Below are 14221 nucleotides of genomic sequence, written 5' to 3' on the forward strand. Positions count from 1 at the left end.
AGAGAGAGCAAAAGAGAGAGATGGAGAGAGAGAGCAAAACAAAAGGAGAGACAGAGCAAAATAGAGGGGGGAGAGAGAGAGCGCAAAAGAGAGGGGGAGAGAGCGCAAAAGAGAGGGGGAGAGAGCGCAAAAGAGAGGGGTAGAGAGAGAGAGCAAAAGAGAGGGGTAGAGAGAGAGAGCAAAAGAGAGGGGGAGCGAGAGAGCAAAAGAGAGGGGGAGAGAGAGCAAAAGAGAGGGGGAGAGAGCAAAAGAGAGGGGGAGAGAGGTAGCAAAAGAGAGTGGGGAGAGAGAGCGCAAAAGAGAGGGGGGAGAGAGGGGGAGAGAGACGCAAAAGAGAGGTGGGAGAGAGCGCAAAAGAGAGGGGGGAGAGAGAGAGCGCAAAAGAGAGGGGGAGAGAGAGAGCGCAAAAGAGAGGGGGAGAGAGCGCAAAAGAGAGGGGTAGAGAGAGAGAGCAAAAGAGAGGGGTAGAGAGAGAGAGCAAAAGAGAGGGGGAGAGAGAGCAAAAGAGAGGGGGAGAGAGGGAGCAAAAGAGAGAGGGGAGAGAGAGCGCAAAAGAGAGGGGGGAGAGAGGGGGAGAGAGACGCAAAAGAGAGGGGGGAGAGAGAGAGCACAAAAGAGAGGGGGAGTGAGAGAGCGCAAAAGAGAGGGGGGAGAGAGAGAGCACAAAAGAGAGGGGGAGAGAGAGCGCAAAAGAGAGGGGAGAGAGAGCGCAAAAGAGAGGGGGAGAAAGAGAGCGCAAAAGAGAGGGGGAGCGAGAGAGCAAAAAAGAGGGGGAGCGAGAGCAAAAGAGAGGGGGAGAGAGAGCAAAAGAGAGGGGGAGAGAGGGAGCAAAAGAGAGAGGGAGAGAGAGCTCAACAGAGAGGGGGAGAGAGGGCAAAAGAGAGGGGGAGAGAGACGCAAAAGAGAAGGGGGAGAGAGAGCGCAAAAGAGAGGGGGCGAGAGAGAGAGCACAAAAGAGAGGGGGGAGAGAGCACAAAAGAGAGGGGGAGAGAGAGAGCGCAAAAGAGAGGGGGAGAGAGAGAGCACAAAAGAGAGGGGTAGAGAGAGCGCGCACAAGAGAGTGGGAGAGAGAGCGCAAAAGTGAGAATGCAAAAGAGAAGGGGGAGAGAGAACGTAAAAAAGAGGTGGTAGAGAGAGCGCAAAAGAGATGGGAAGAGCAAAAGAGAGGGGGGTGAGAAAGAAAATGAAAGGGGAGAGAGAGCAAAAGAGAGGTGGAGAGAGAGCAAAATAGAGGGGGAGAGAGGGAGCAACAGAGAAAAGGAGAAAGAGAGAGCAAAAGAGAGGGGGAGAGAGGGCAAAAGAGGGAGAGAGCACAAAAGAGAGGGGGAGAGAGAGCAAAAGAGAGGGGGGAGAGAGAGAGCAAAAGAGAGGGGGGAGAGAGAGCAAAAAAGAGGGGGGAGAGAGAGAGCAAAAGAGAGGTGGAGCGAGAGAGAGCAAAAGAGAGGTGGAGCGAGAGAGAACGCAAAAGAGAGGGGGAGAGAGTGCAAAAGAGAGGGGGAGAGAGCGCAAAAGAGAGGGGGAGAGAGAGAGCAAGGGGTGGGACCGATGTACTGCAAAAAATGGCCCGTGTGAACAGGATTTAGGACTAGTAGTTATATAAAGTAATCACGTCAACTCCCAAGTGCATTTCTTCTAGAGAAAACAGACCCAGTTTGGCTAACCTCTCATCATAGCTTAAATTCCCTATTCCCATTATTAGCTTTGTGGCCCTTCTTTGAGCTTTGTCTAAGTCTGCAAAGTCGTTTTTTTTTTTAGATTGTTCCCCAGAACTGCACTCCATACTCAAGGTGAGTATTTGTGTGTTTAATACCCATAAATGTATATGTGGCCCTTAAAGGAATCGGAAAGTCTAAATTAAACCTGCATGATTCTGATAGAGCATGTCATTTTTAGACACTTTTACATTCACTTCTATTTTCAAATGTGCTTTGTTCTCTTGGTACCCCTTGTTGAAAAGGAATACGCACATATTCTACACTAGTGGGCGCTGCTGCTAATTGGTGCCTGCACACAATTGTCTTTTGTAATTGGCTGACTAGATGTGCTCATTTTGCTGCCAGTAGGACAATGCTGTTCATTTAGCAAAGGATAACAAGAGAATGAAGCAAATGTGATAATGGAAGTAAGTTGGAAAGTTGTTTAAAATTGTATGTTCTATCCAAATCATGAAAGAACATTTGGGGATTTCGTGTCCCTTTAAGGCATCTAAACAGGGCCGGATTGGCTGGCCTGGATGCCAGAACTTTTCCTGGTGGGCCGCTGCAGTGCAGGACCACATCATTTGGTAACCAGCTGAGCAAAGGGAAACCACATAGCGAGGTTTATGCGCATAGCGCATAATTTTGCTCAGTTCCTGGCATACAAGTTTAGTGGCTGCAGGTAGGGGTGCAGATCTGGGGCCTCATCAGCAGCACTGCCTGTATGAGGGAAGTAACTCTTAGCTGAATGAAAAGAGGGAGCCACTCCAGGCCATGTAGCAAAATAATCTATTTTTTAAAAAAAATAATTTATTTTTCTAGTAATCCTGCCTAATTTTATGTTGCAATAATAAAATGTGTGTGTGTGACTGTGCGGTGTCTAGGGCACACTACCCAACCCGTGCTGCCTGTCTCCCCCCTCTCTATGGTACCTGCAGATTTCCCCCTGTGGTGCATGGATCCCCCTCTCTATGGTGTCTGTAGTTCTACCCTGTGGTGCAGAGATCCCCCTCTCTATGGTGTCTGTAGCGCTCCCCTGCAAAAAATTCTAGCTGCAGACTGGAGCTCTGCTTTAGACAGGAAACATGTGACCTCCACTCAAAGTTTTTTTTTTAATCAACTTTAATGTAACAAACAACAGGATACCCTGCTTAACCTACAGAGATCAGATGGGATCGGGTGCATTCAGAGTAGTATGGCGGTAGGCATTTTCTGTTTGTACCCAGCATTAATTAAGCTTGCTCATGCCTTCATTCACAGCATTGTAAGCAGTGGAAGAGCTAAAATGGTGATAAAATTTTGATCGCAAATGAAAAAATAAAAATGCCCGTACAGGTCCAGAATAACTAACTCGCTGACCCATGACAAAAAGTATACACGGATAAGGTTACCTGCCTCTCTGTCTGTCTGCCTGCTAGTCTGTCTGTCTTTACAAAAGATAATTATCTTTATTTCAAATTGACGTGTTTTTTAAGGAATTGCAAGATACAATTGTTTCAATGAATATTTCCACTTTCAGGAGATATTACGCATGCATAGTTGTTTTAAAAAATTAAAGCAAAAAGCCTACCTCACTCGGTGTTCCCAGGTTGCCACCCATTCAGGTACTGTCCGGGCCTGACCCTGCTTAACTTCCGAGATCAGATGGGATCGGTTGCATTCAGAGTAGTATGGCGGTAGGCATTTTCTGCTTGTACCCAGCATGAATTAAGCTTGCTCATGCCTTCATTCACAGCATTGAAAGTAGTGGAAGAGCTAAAATGGGGATAACATTTTAACCCAAATGAATAAATAAAAAATGCCAGTACAGGCCCAGAATAACTCGGTGACCCATGACAAAAAGTATACACGGATAAGGTTACCTGCCTCTCTGTCTGTCTGCCTGCCAGTCTGTCTGTCTTTACAAAAGATAAATATCTTTATTTGATATTGACGTGTTTTTAAGGAATTGCAAGATACAATTGTTTCAATGAATATCGCCACTTTCAGGAGATATTACGCATGCATAGTTGTTTTAAAAAAATCAAAGAAAAAAGCCTACCGCACTCAGTGTTCCCAGGCGGTCACCCATCCAGGTATTGTCAGGGCCTGACGCTGCTTAACTTCCGAGATCAGACGGGATCGGGTGCATTCAGAGTAGTATGGCGGAATCGTTTTCTGCTTGTAGCCAGCGTGAATTAAGCTTGCTCATGCCTTCATTCACAGCTTTATAAGCAATGGAAGGGCTAATATGGGGTTAAAATTTTGACCGCAAATGAATAAATAAAAAATGCCAGTACAGGCCCAGAATAACTCACTGACCCATGACAAAAAGTATACACGGATAAGGTTACCTGCCTCTCTGTCTGTCTGCCTGCCAGTCTGTCTGTCTTTACAAAAGATAATTATCTTTATTTCAAATTGACGTGTTTTTTAAGGAATTGCAAGATACAGTTGTTTCAATGAATATCCCCACTTTCAGGAGATATTACGCATGCATAGTTGTTTTAAAAAAATCAAAGAAAAAGCCTACTGCACTCTGTGTGCACAGGAAGTCACCCATCCAGGTACTGTCCGGCCTGACCCTGCTTAACTTCCAAGATCAGACGGGATTGGGTGCATTTAGTGTAGTATGGCGGTAAGCATTTTCTGTTTGTACCAAGCGTAAATTAAGCTTGCTCATGCCTTCATTCACAGCATTGTAAGCAGTGGAAGAGCTAAAATGGGGATAACATTTTAACCCAAATGAATAAATAAAAAATGCCAGTACAGGCCCAGAATAACTCGCTGTCCCATGACAAAAAGGCCTCTCTGTCTGCCTGCCTGCCAGTCTGTTTGTCTTTACAAAAGATAATTATATTTATTTCAAATGGACGTGTTTTTTAAGGAATTGCAAGATACAATTGTTTCAATGAATATCGCCACTTTCAGGAGATATTACTCATGCATAGTTGTTTTAACAAATCAAAGAAAAGAGCCTACCGGACTCAGTTTTCCCAGGCAGTCACACATCCAGGTAATGTCTGGGCCTGACCCTGGTTAATTTCCGAGATCAGACAGGATCGGGTGCATTCAGAGTAGTATGGCGGTAGGCGTACCCAGCATGAATTAAGCTTGCTCATGCCTTCATTCACAGCATTGTAAGCAGTGGAGCAGCTAAAATGGGGAAAAAAGTTTGACCGCAAACGAATAAATAAAAAATGCCAGTACAGGCCCAGAATAACTTGCTGTCCCATGACAAAAAGTATGCACTGATAAGGTTATACGTGCCTCTCTGTCTGTCTGCCTGCCTTCCAGTCTGTCTGTCTTTACAAAAGATAATTATCTTTATTTCAAATTGACGTGTTTTTTAAGGAATTGCAAGATACAGTTGTTTCAAAGAATATCGCCACTTTCAGGAGATATTACGCATGCATAGTTGTTTTAAAAAATCTAAAGAAAAATCAAAGAAAAAAGCCTACCCGCACTCGGTGTTCCAGTTTTAAACAACTGTATTTCTATTGTTCAATTTGCTTCATTCTATTGATATCATTTGTTGAAAAGCATATCTAAATATGCTCAGTGGCTACTGATTGATAACTGTATATAAATGTATCTAAAGAATGAAGCAAATTAAATAATGGTAGTAAATTGGAATGTTGTTTAAAATTGTATTCTCTATCAGAATTATGAAAGAAAACATTTTGGATTTCATGTCCCTTTAAGTCTAGCATAGAGTAGTATTATAATGAGGAATTGCAACATAGGGTTATTTAGATCTGATTCCTCAGTATCTCTAGCTTTAAATCAGGTGAAATACAAATGTAGGGCCCGATCCGATATGCAGCGTCGCCCGCAAAAGCCGGCGACGCCAAATTTTGCACTGGTTTGGTATCCTATATACGGCGTAACATAGAAGTTACGCTCGTATATTTCACCCTTCGGCCGTAGTTTCTTGACCCATAGACTGGTATAGAAAAGCCGTGCAGTTTGGTATCCAATATACAGCGTAAGGACTTAGGTAGTGAAAATGGAGAAATCTTACTCCATTTTCACCTCGCCACAAAATGCAGGCGTAGTAAGCCTTACGCTGAGTATTGGAGCCCCGTAACTTCCTAAACTGCCTGCAAAATAAAACCTAACACATAACGCATGTGCAATGTCTATCTACCTGTAAACCACAATCCCCCACCGCAAAACCTAATAAAGTGTTTAACACCTAAACCGCCGCTCCCGGACCCCACCGCCACCTACATTAAATGTATTACCCCCTAATCTAACCCCCCTACACCGCCGCCACCTATATTAAATATATTAACCCCTAATCTAATCCCCCTACACCCCCCCACCTATATTAAATATATTAACCCCTAATCTAATCCCCCTACACGGCCGCCACCTATTTTAAATGTATTACCCCCTAATCTGACCCCCCCTACACTGCCGCCACCTATATTAAATGTATTAACCCCTAATCTAATCCCCCTACACCGCCGCCACCTATATTATATGTATTACCCCCTAAAATGACCCCCTACACCGCCGTCACCTATATTATATGTATTACCCCCTTATCTGACCACTCTATACTGCCGCCACCTATATTAACTATATTAACCCCTAATCTGAGCCCCCTACACCGCCGCCACCTATATGAACCCCTAATCTGAGCCCCCTACACCGCCGCCACCTATATTAACTATATTACCCCCTAAACCTAAGTCTAACCCTTAAACCCCCTAACTTATTATTATTATTTCAATAAATCTAAATAATATTAATATTATTAACTAAATTATTCCTATTTAAAACTAAATACTTACCTTTAAAATAAAACCCTAAGGCCTAGATTTAGAGTTTGGCGGTAGCTGTGAAAACCAGCGTTAGAGGCTCCTAACGCTGGTTTTAGACTACCTCCGGTATTTGGAGTCACTCAAAAAAGGGTCTAACGCTCACTTTTCAGCCGCGACTTTTCCATACCGCAGATCCCCTTACGTAAATTGCGTATCCTATCTTTTCAATGGGATTTTTCTAACTCCGGTATTTAGAGTCGTGGCTGAAGTGAGCGTTAGAAATCTAACGACAAAACTCCAGCCGCAGAAAAAAGTCAGTAGTTAAGAGCTTTCTGGGCTAACGCCGGTTCATAAAGCTCTTAACTACTGTACTCTAAAGTACACTAACACCCATTAACTACCTATGTACCCCTAAACCGAGGTCCCCCCACATTGCTGCAACTCGATTAAATTTTTTTAACCCCTAATCTGCCGACCGCCACCTACGTTATCCTTATGTACCCCTAATCTGCTGCCCCTAACACCGCCAACCCCTATATTATATTTATTAACCCCTAATCTGCCCCCCACAACGTCGCCGCCAGCTACCTACACTTATTAACCCCTAATCTGCCGTCCGCACGCCGCCGCCAGCTACATTATCCCTATGTACCCCTAATCTGCTGCCCTAATATCGCCAACCCCTATATTATTATTTATTAACCCCTAACCTGCCCCCCACAACGTCGCCGCCACCTACCTACAATAATTAACCCCTAATCTGCCGACCGCAAAGAGCCGCCAGCTACATTATAGCTATGTACCCCAAATCTGCTGCCCCTAACACCGCCAACCCCTATATTATATTTATTAACCCCTAACATGCCCTCCCTAACATCGCCGACACCTAACTTCAATTATTAACCCCTAATCTGCCGACCGAATCTCGCCGCTATTCTAATAAATGTATTAACCCCTAAAGCTAAGTCTAACCCTAACACTAACACCCCCCTAAGTTAAATATAATTTACATCTAACGAAATTAATTATCTCTTATTAAATAAATGATTCCTATTTAAAGCTAAATACTTACCTGTAAAATAAATCCTAATATAGCTACACTATAAATTATAATTATATTATAGCTATTTTAGGATTAATATTTATTTTACAGGTAACTTTGTAATTATTTTAACCAGGTACAATAGCTATTAAATAGTTAATAACTATTTAATAGTTACCTAGTTAAAATAATAACAAAATTACCTGTAAAATAAATCCTAACCTAAGTTAAAATTAAACCTAACACTACACTATCATTAAATTAATTAAATAAAATATCTACAATTACCTACAATTAAACCTAACACTACACTATCAATACATTAATTAAATACAATATCTACAAATAACTACAATGAAATAATTAAGGTAGGAATATTCTGATTGGCTGATGCAATCAGCCAATCAGAATCAAGATCAATCCGATTGGCTGATCCAATCAGCCAATCAGATTGAGCTCACATTCTATTGGCTGATCGGAACAGCCAATAGAATGCGAGCTCAATCTGATTGGCTGATTGGATCAGCCAATCGGATTGAACTTGATTCTGATTGGCTGATTCCATCAGCCAATCAGAATATTCCTACCTTAATTCCGATTGGCTGATAGAATCCTATCAGCTAATTGGAATTCGAGGGAAGCCATCTTGGATGACGTCCCTTAAAGGAACCGTCATTCTTCAGTTGGACGTCGCCGGATGAAGATGGGTCCGCGGTGGAGGTCTTCAGGATGGAGCCGGTCCTCATCGGATGAAGATAGAAGATGCCGCTTGGAAGATGATGGTTGCCGGTCCGGATCTACTCTTCTTCCCGGATAGGATGAAGACTTTAGAGCCTCTTCTGGACCTCTTCAGCCGCCGGAAGATAGATCGCCAGCCCCCGCTTGGCTTGGATGAAGATTTTGGAGCCAGGACGGATCGGTGAAACTGGTATGGTGAAGACAAGGTAGGATGATCTTCAGGGGCTTAGTGTTAGGTTTATTTAAGGGGGGTTTGGGTTAGATTAGGGGTATGTGGGTGGTGGGTTGTAATGTTGGGGGGGGTATTGTATGTTTTTTTTTACAGGCAAAAGAGCTGAACTTCTTGGGGCATGCCCCGCAAAGGGCCCTGTTCAGGGCTGGTAAGGTAAAAGAGCTTTGAACTTTAGTAATTTAGAATAGGGTAGGGCATTTTTTATTTTGGGGGGCTTTGTTATTTTATTTGGGGGCTTAGAGTAGGTGTAATTAGTTTAAAATTGTTGTAAGATTTTCCTTATGTTTGCAAATATTTTTTTATTTTTTTGTAACTTAGTTCTTTTTTATTTTTTGTACTTTAGTTAGTTTATTTCATTGTAGTTATGTGTAGATATTGTATTTAATTAATGTATTGATAGTGTAGTGTTAGGTTTAATTGTAACTTAGGTTAGGATTTATTTTACAGGTAATTTTGTTATTATTTTAACTAGGTAACTATTAAATAGTTATTTAACATGGTTAAAATAATTACAAAGTTACCTGTAAAATAAATATAAATCCTAAAATAGCTATAATATAATTATAATTTATAGTGTAGCTATATTAGGGTTTATTTTACAGGTAAGTATTTAGCTTTAAATAGGAATAATTTATTTAATAAGAGATAATTAATTTCGTTAGATGTAAATTATATTTAACTTAGGGGGGTGTTAGTGTTAGGGTTAGACTTAGCTTTAGGGGTTAATACATTTATTAGAATAGCGGTGAGCTCCAGTCGGCAGATTAGGGGTTAATAATTGAAGTTAGGTGTTGGTGATGTTAGGGAGGGCAGATTAGGGGTTAATACTATTTATTATAGGGTTAGTGAGGCGGATTAGGGGTTAATAACTTTATTATAGTAGCGCTCAGGTCCGGTCGGCAGATTAGGGGTTAATAAGTGTAGGCAGGTGGAGGCGACGTTGTGGGGGGCAGAGTAGGGGTTAATAAATATAATATAGGGGTCGGCGATGTTAGGGCAGCAGATTAGGGGTACATAGGGATAATGTAAGTAGTGGCGGTTTACGGAGCGGCAGATTAGGGGTTAATAATAATATGCAGGGGTGGCGATAGCGGGGGCGGCAGATTAGGGGTTAATAAGTGTAAGGTTAGGGGTGTTTAGACTCGGGGTACATGTTAGAGTTTTAGGTGCAGACGTAGGAAGTGTTTCCGCATAGCAAACAATGGGGCTGCGTTAGGAGCTGAACGCGGCTTTTTTGCAGGTGTTAGGGTTTTTTTCAGCTCAAACAGCCCCATTGTTTCCTATGGTGGAATCGTGCACAAGCACGTTTTTGAGGCTGGCCGCGTCCGTAAGCAAATCTGGTATCGAGAGTTGAAGCTGCGTTAAATATGCTCTACGCTCCTTTTTTGGAGCCTAACGCAGCCTTTATGTGGACTCTCAATACCAGAGTTATTTTTATGGTGCGGCCAAAAAAAAGCCAGCGTTAGCTACGCGGGTCCTTACCGACAAAACTCTAAATCTAGCCGTAAGATAGCTACAATATAATTAATAATTACATTGTAGCTATTTTAAGGTTTATATTTATTTTACAAGTAACTTTGTATTTATTTTAACTAGGTACAATAACTATTAAATAGTTAATAACTATTTAATAGCTACCTAGTTAAAATAATTACAAAATTACATGTAAAATAAAACCTAACCTAAGTTACAAATACACCTAACACTACACTATCATTAAATTAATTAAATAAACTACAATTATATAAACTAAAATACAATTAAATAAACTAAACTAAATTACAAAAACAAACAAACAAACACTAAATAACAAAAAATAAAAAAATATTACAAGCATTTTAAGCTAATTACACCTAATCTAAACCCCCTAATAAAAAAAAAGCCCCCCAAAATAATAAAATTTCCCTACCCTAAACTAAATTACAAAAGTAATCAGCTCTATTACCAGCCCTTAAAAGGGCCTTTTGCGGGGAATTGCCCTAAAGTAAAAGAACAACCCCCCCCCACATTACAACCCACCACCCACACACCCCTACTCTAAAACCCACCCGATCCCCCGTTAAAAAAACCTAAGTCTAACCCCCAAGTGGTCCTTACCTGTCCTAAAGACCGGCGGAGAAGGTCCTGTTCCAGGCGGAGAAGTCTTCTTCCAAGCGGCGACCTCTTCTTCTTCCAGGATCCAGCTGGCACGGAGCGGAGGAGTTGAAGACCGATGACCACGGAGCTGAAGACCGTCGACTCTGGAACTGAAGACTAGCCACGCTGGAACTGAAGATCGGCGACGCTGGAACTGAAGACTTCGGAGCCATGGAGCGTGGAGGATCCTCTTCATACGATCTCCGCCGTACACTGAATAGGAATTCAAGGTACGCGATTAAAAATGGCGTCCCTTGAATTCCTATTGGCTGATTTGAGCCTTCAAATTCAAATCAGTCAATCGGATGAGAGCTACTGTAATTCTATTGGCTGATTTGAATAGCCAATAGAATAATAGCTACTGTAATTTCCGGATTACTCCTGTTACAGAAGCATTAGTTATTTTGTTGTGAAGAGCTTATTTCCCAGCAGCAATGCCTGAACCAGCCAAGCCAGCACCTAAGAAGGGCTCCAAGAAAACCGTAACAAGTATCATTTCATAAAGAGTTAACTTTTTTTCAGCTTTTAGAAACTATTGTCTAATCACCTCTGGAGCCAGACTGCTAATTGATAAGATGAACTTGTAAACTTGTTATCTTAAGTACTGTAATCCTATTGTGGCCTGTCAAAGGACATTGCTCTCTATCTAACTGTGTGATGGGGGATTTTGTGCTTTCCCCCCCCCCCTGGGAGTGCCCTGTGTGCATGTAACCTTAATAAAAAGCAGGCTGGGCATCCCAGTCCTGAGTTCTTGTTTGACCCTCAATCGCAGCGTTGACTCGTTTTTGTGGGCAGAAGGGTATCCTAGCTGTACTGCAGCTAAGGGAGATTATTCTATATTTGCGAGACTCATATAGAATACTATGGAAAGCAGCTTCTCCCCTCTTTAGCAATAGGGATCCAGGCTACTAAGCGGTCCATCTCTCAGCGAGACTAAGGGTAACCGTAACATTTGGCGGCAGTGGCGGGACTTTCCTGGATTTCCTAGGAGAGGTACAGAACGGATGGAGAGCCCTTACGAAAAATTGAAGCGTACAACCCTAAAGGATTTACTTGAAAGCAGAGGGGGGTACGCCAGCAACCGGCTGGGGAGAGAGCTGATCGCAGAATTGACCGAACTGGATCAGAGCTTCACAATGGCGGAAACACCGACCACGATTAGTGACGAAAAAACCAGGATTGTTCGGGAAAGGCTCTCATTATACGGGCCGAACCCCTCCATGGAATTGGTACAGCAGTTGATGGCGGAGGCGGACGAGGATATACGAGAGACTCGAGCCCACGAACTCATCCTAGCGAACGCACACCGCAATGCTGAAGCCCCGCAGGTAATCATCCCTGTCGAAAATGCTGGGAGGCCCAAGATACCCTATGCGGCATTTCGACCCTTCCTAGAGAGCGGGACAGGGATTGATGAATATTTGGCGGACTTCGAAAGGCAATGTGCCCTGCACCAGATTCCCAACAGAGAGTGGCCCACGATATTGTCTGGGAAACTATCCGGGCGAGCCCTGGAAGCCTTTCGTACTCTGGGTGCTGAGGAAGTGACACAGTATGAGCTAGTTAAGGAGACACTGTTGCGACGGTACGCTGTAACTCCGGACACGTATCGCCGACAGTTTCGGGGCACGAAAAAGAAGCCTAACGATACCCATATGGAATGGGCGCACCGAATGCGGAGAGCGGCAAATCACTGGCTGAGCGGAAGTAAAGCGGTGACTGGTGAGGAAATTTTACAATTGTTTCTCTTAGAACATTTTTATAATGGCATGGAACAGCAAGGGAAGGAATGGCTGCGAGACAGGCGGCCTTCTACCTTAGAAGAAGCAGCCAAATTGGCCGATGAACATTATGACTCCCGTCTTCATGAACCCATGAACTACCGAGCTCCAGCACGGGTCGAACCCAGAGAGGTTTACCGTGCACCCCCTCGTGCTGAATTCCGAGCCCCGGTGCCCACAGGGCCCGTCCGACACTCAGGACCACACAATAACAGCTCTGAGCGTCCCAGACCGACTTGCCACCGATGCAAGCAACCAGGGCATTTCATGGCTAGCTGCCCCCTTAATACGCACCAGACACCCAGGAATTACAATTACCCCTCTGGGTCCTATCGTCCGGCCCGGGCCCTCTGTGTTAACCAAGAGGCCCCTATGGAGGGATATGTGGGGCCGCTTCACGAGGTGGACCCTGTATATGCTGCCTCAGATAACCGCCAGCACCATCGGCAGAAGGTATGGCTCGAGGGGCGATCTACAGAGGGATTGAGAGACACAGGGGCTACTATCACGCTGGTACAGAGTCATTTGGTGCCAGAGCACAAGCGATCCGGACAGACTGTGGCCGTTAGAGTGGCGGGGGGGGATGTGTACAAAATTCCAACAGCTCAAGTGCATCTTGATTGGGGAGCGGGAAAGGGGGCTGTGAACGTGGGCATAATGGATAATTTACCTGCCGAAGTACTACTGGGCAACGATTTGGGCCCCATGACTTCTGCCTATGCTCCAGTATGCAACAACGAGGCGGACCCAGTGACTACACGGGCCCAAGCCCGGATGGAGCGAGAGCTCTCACCAGTGCGGGAGACACAGGTAAGACCTACCCCGACCTTGCCTGACATGTTAGGCCCCATACCCTGGGACACCCAAGATGCTTTCGAGACAGAGTCTAAGACTGACCCGACTTTACAAAAGTACCGGGAACGAGCAGAGACCGGAGGGGGCGGGGCAGATAACGAAACATTCTTATGGGAAAAAAGGAAAATATACCGCTGGACAGAGAAAAGGGGACAGCGTAGGCGACAGCTGGTAGTGCCCCACAAATACCGTCAAGAAATCCTCAAGATAGGCCACGACATCCCCTTAGCAGGCCACCTAGCCGTAACCCGTACCCTACACCGCATTACTCACACGTTCTTTTGGCCAGGGGTGCACGCTGACGTTAGAACTTACTGTAACACCTGCGATGTGTGTCAACGAGTAGGAAGGCGAGGCGATCACCCTAAAGCCCATCTAGTAAATATGCCCATTGTAGAGGAACCCTTCAGCCGGGTTGCTATTGACCTAGTGGGACCACTGGCTACCCCTAGTCCCTCCGGTAAGCGCTACATTCTTACCGTAGTGGACTACGCTACCAGGTACCCAGAGGCTGTCGCCCTATCCAACATACAAGCGGATACGGTAGCGAATGCACTAGTACAGGTGTTCTCCCGGGTAGGATTTCCAAAAGAAATCCTATCCGACCGAGGCACCCAATTTACGGCTGAATTGACCCAACAACTCTGGCAGGTTTGCAAAATTAAGTCCCTCCTGAGCTCCCCATACCACCCCCAGACGAACGGGCTGTGTGAGAGGTTCAATGGGACCCTCAAGCAAATGCTCAAGACGTTCACTCAGGAATACCGAGACTGGGAACGCTTCCTGCCGCACCTCCTATTTGCTTATCGGGAGGTGCCCCAGGAAACGACAGGGTTCTCTCCCTTCGAGTTGCTCTCCGGAAGAAAGGTACGGGGACCCCTAAACCTGATCCGGGAGCACTGGGAGGGAGAGATGGAGGCTGACGGTGTCCCCATTGTGCCATACGTGCTGGAACTCAGGGACCGAATGGAGCAATTAGCCAAATCCGT

At 44.5% G+C, this 14221-nt stretch overlaps 4 pseudogenes; all 4 read right to left on the reverse strand.

Annotated features, from left to right (window-relative positions):
* Nucleotides 1–3260: 3260 nt before the first annotated feature.
* On the reverse strand, nt 3261–3379 carry LOC128650909 (uncharacterized; annotated as a pseudogene).
* A 352-nt stretch (nt 3380–3731) lies between these two features.
* Nucleotides 3732–3850, reverse strand: LOC128651008 (uncharacterized; annotated as a pseudogene).
* Nucleotides 3851–4202: 352 nt separating this feature from the next.
* LOC128651078 (uncharacterized) lies at nt 4203–4320 on the reverse strand (annotated as a pseudogene).
* Nucleotides 4321–4651: 331 nt separating this feature from the next.
* LOC128651083 (uncharacterized) lies at nt 4652–4770 on the reverse strand (annotated as a pseudogene).
* Nucleotides 4771–14221: the final 9451 nt, after the last annotated feature.

Source organism: Bombina bombina, chromosome 2 (assembly GCF_027579735.1).
Source record: "Bombina bombina isolate aBomBom1 chromosome 2, aBomBom1.pri, whole genome shotgun sequence".
In the NCBI taxonomy this organism is placed as follows: domain Eukaryota; kingdom Metazoa; phylum Chordata; class Amphibia; order Anura; family Bombinatoridae; genus Bombina; species Bombina bombina.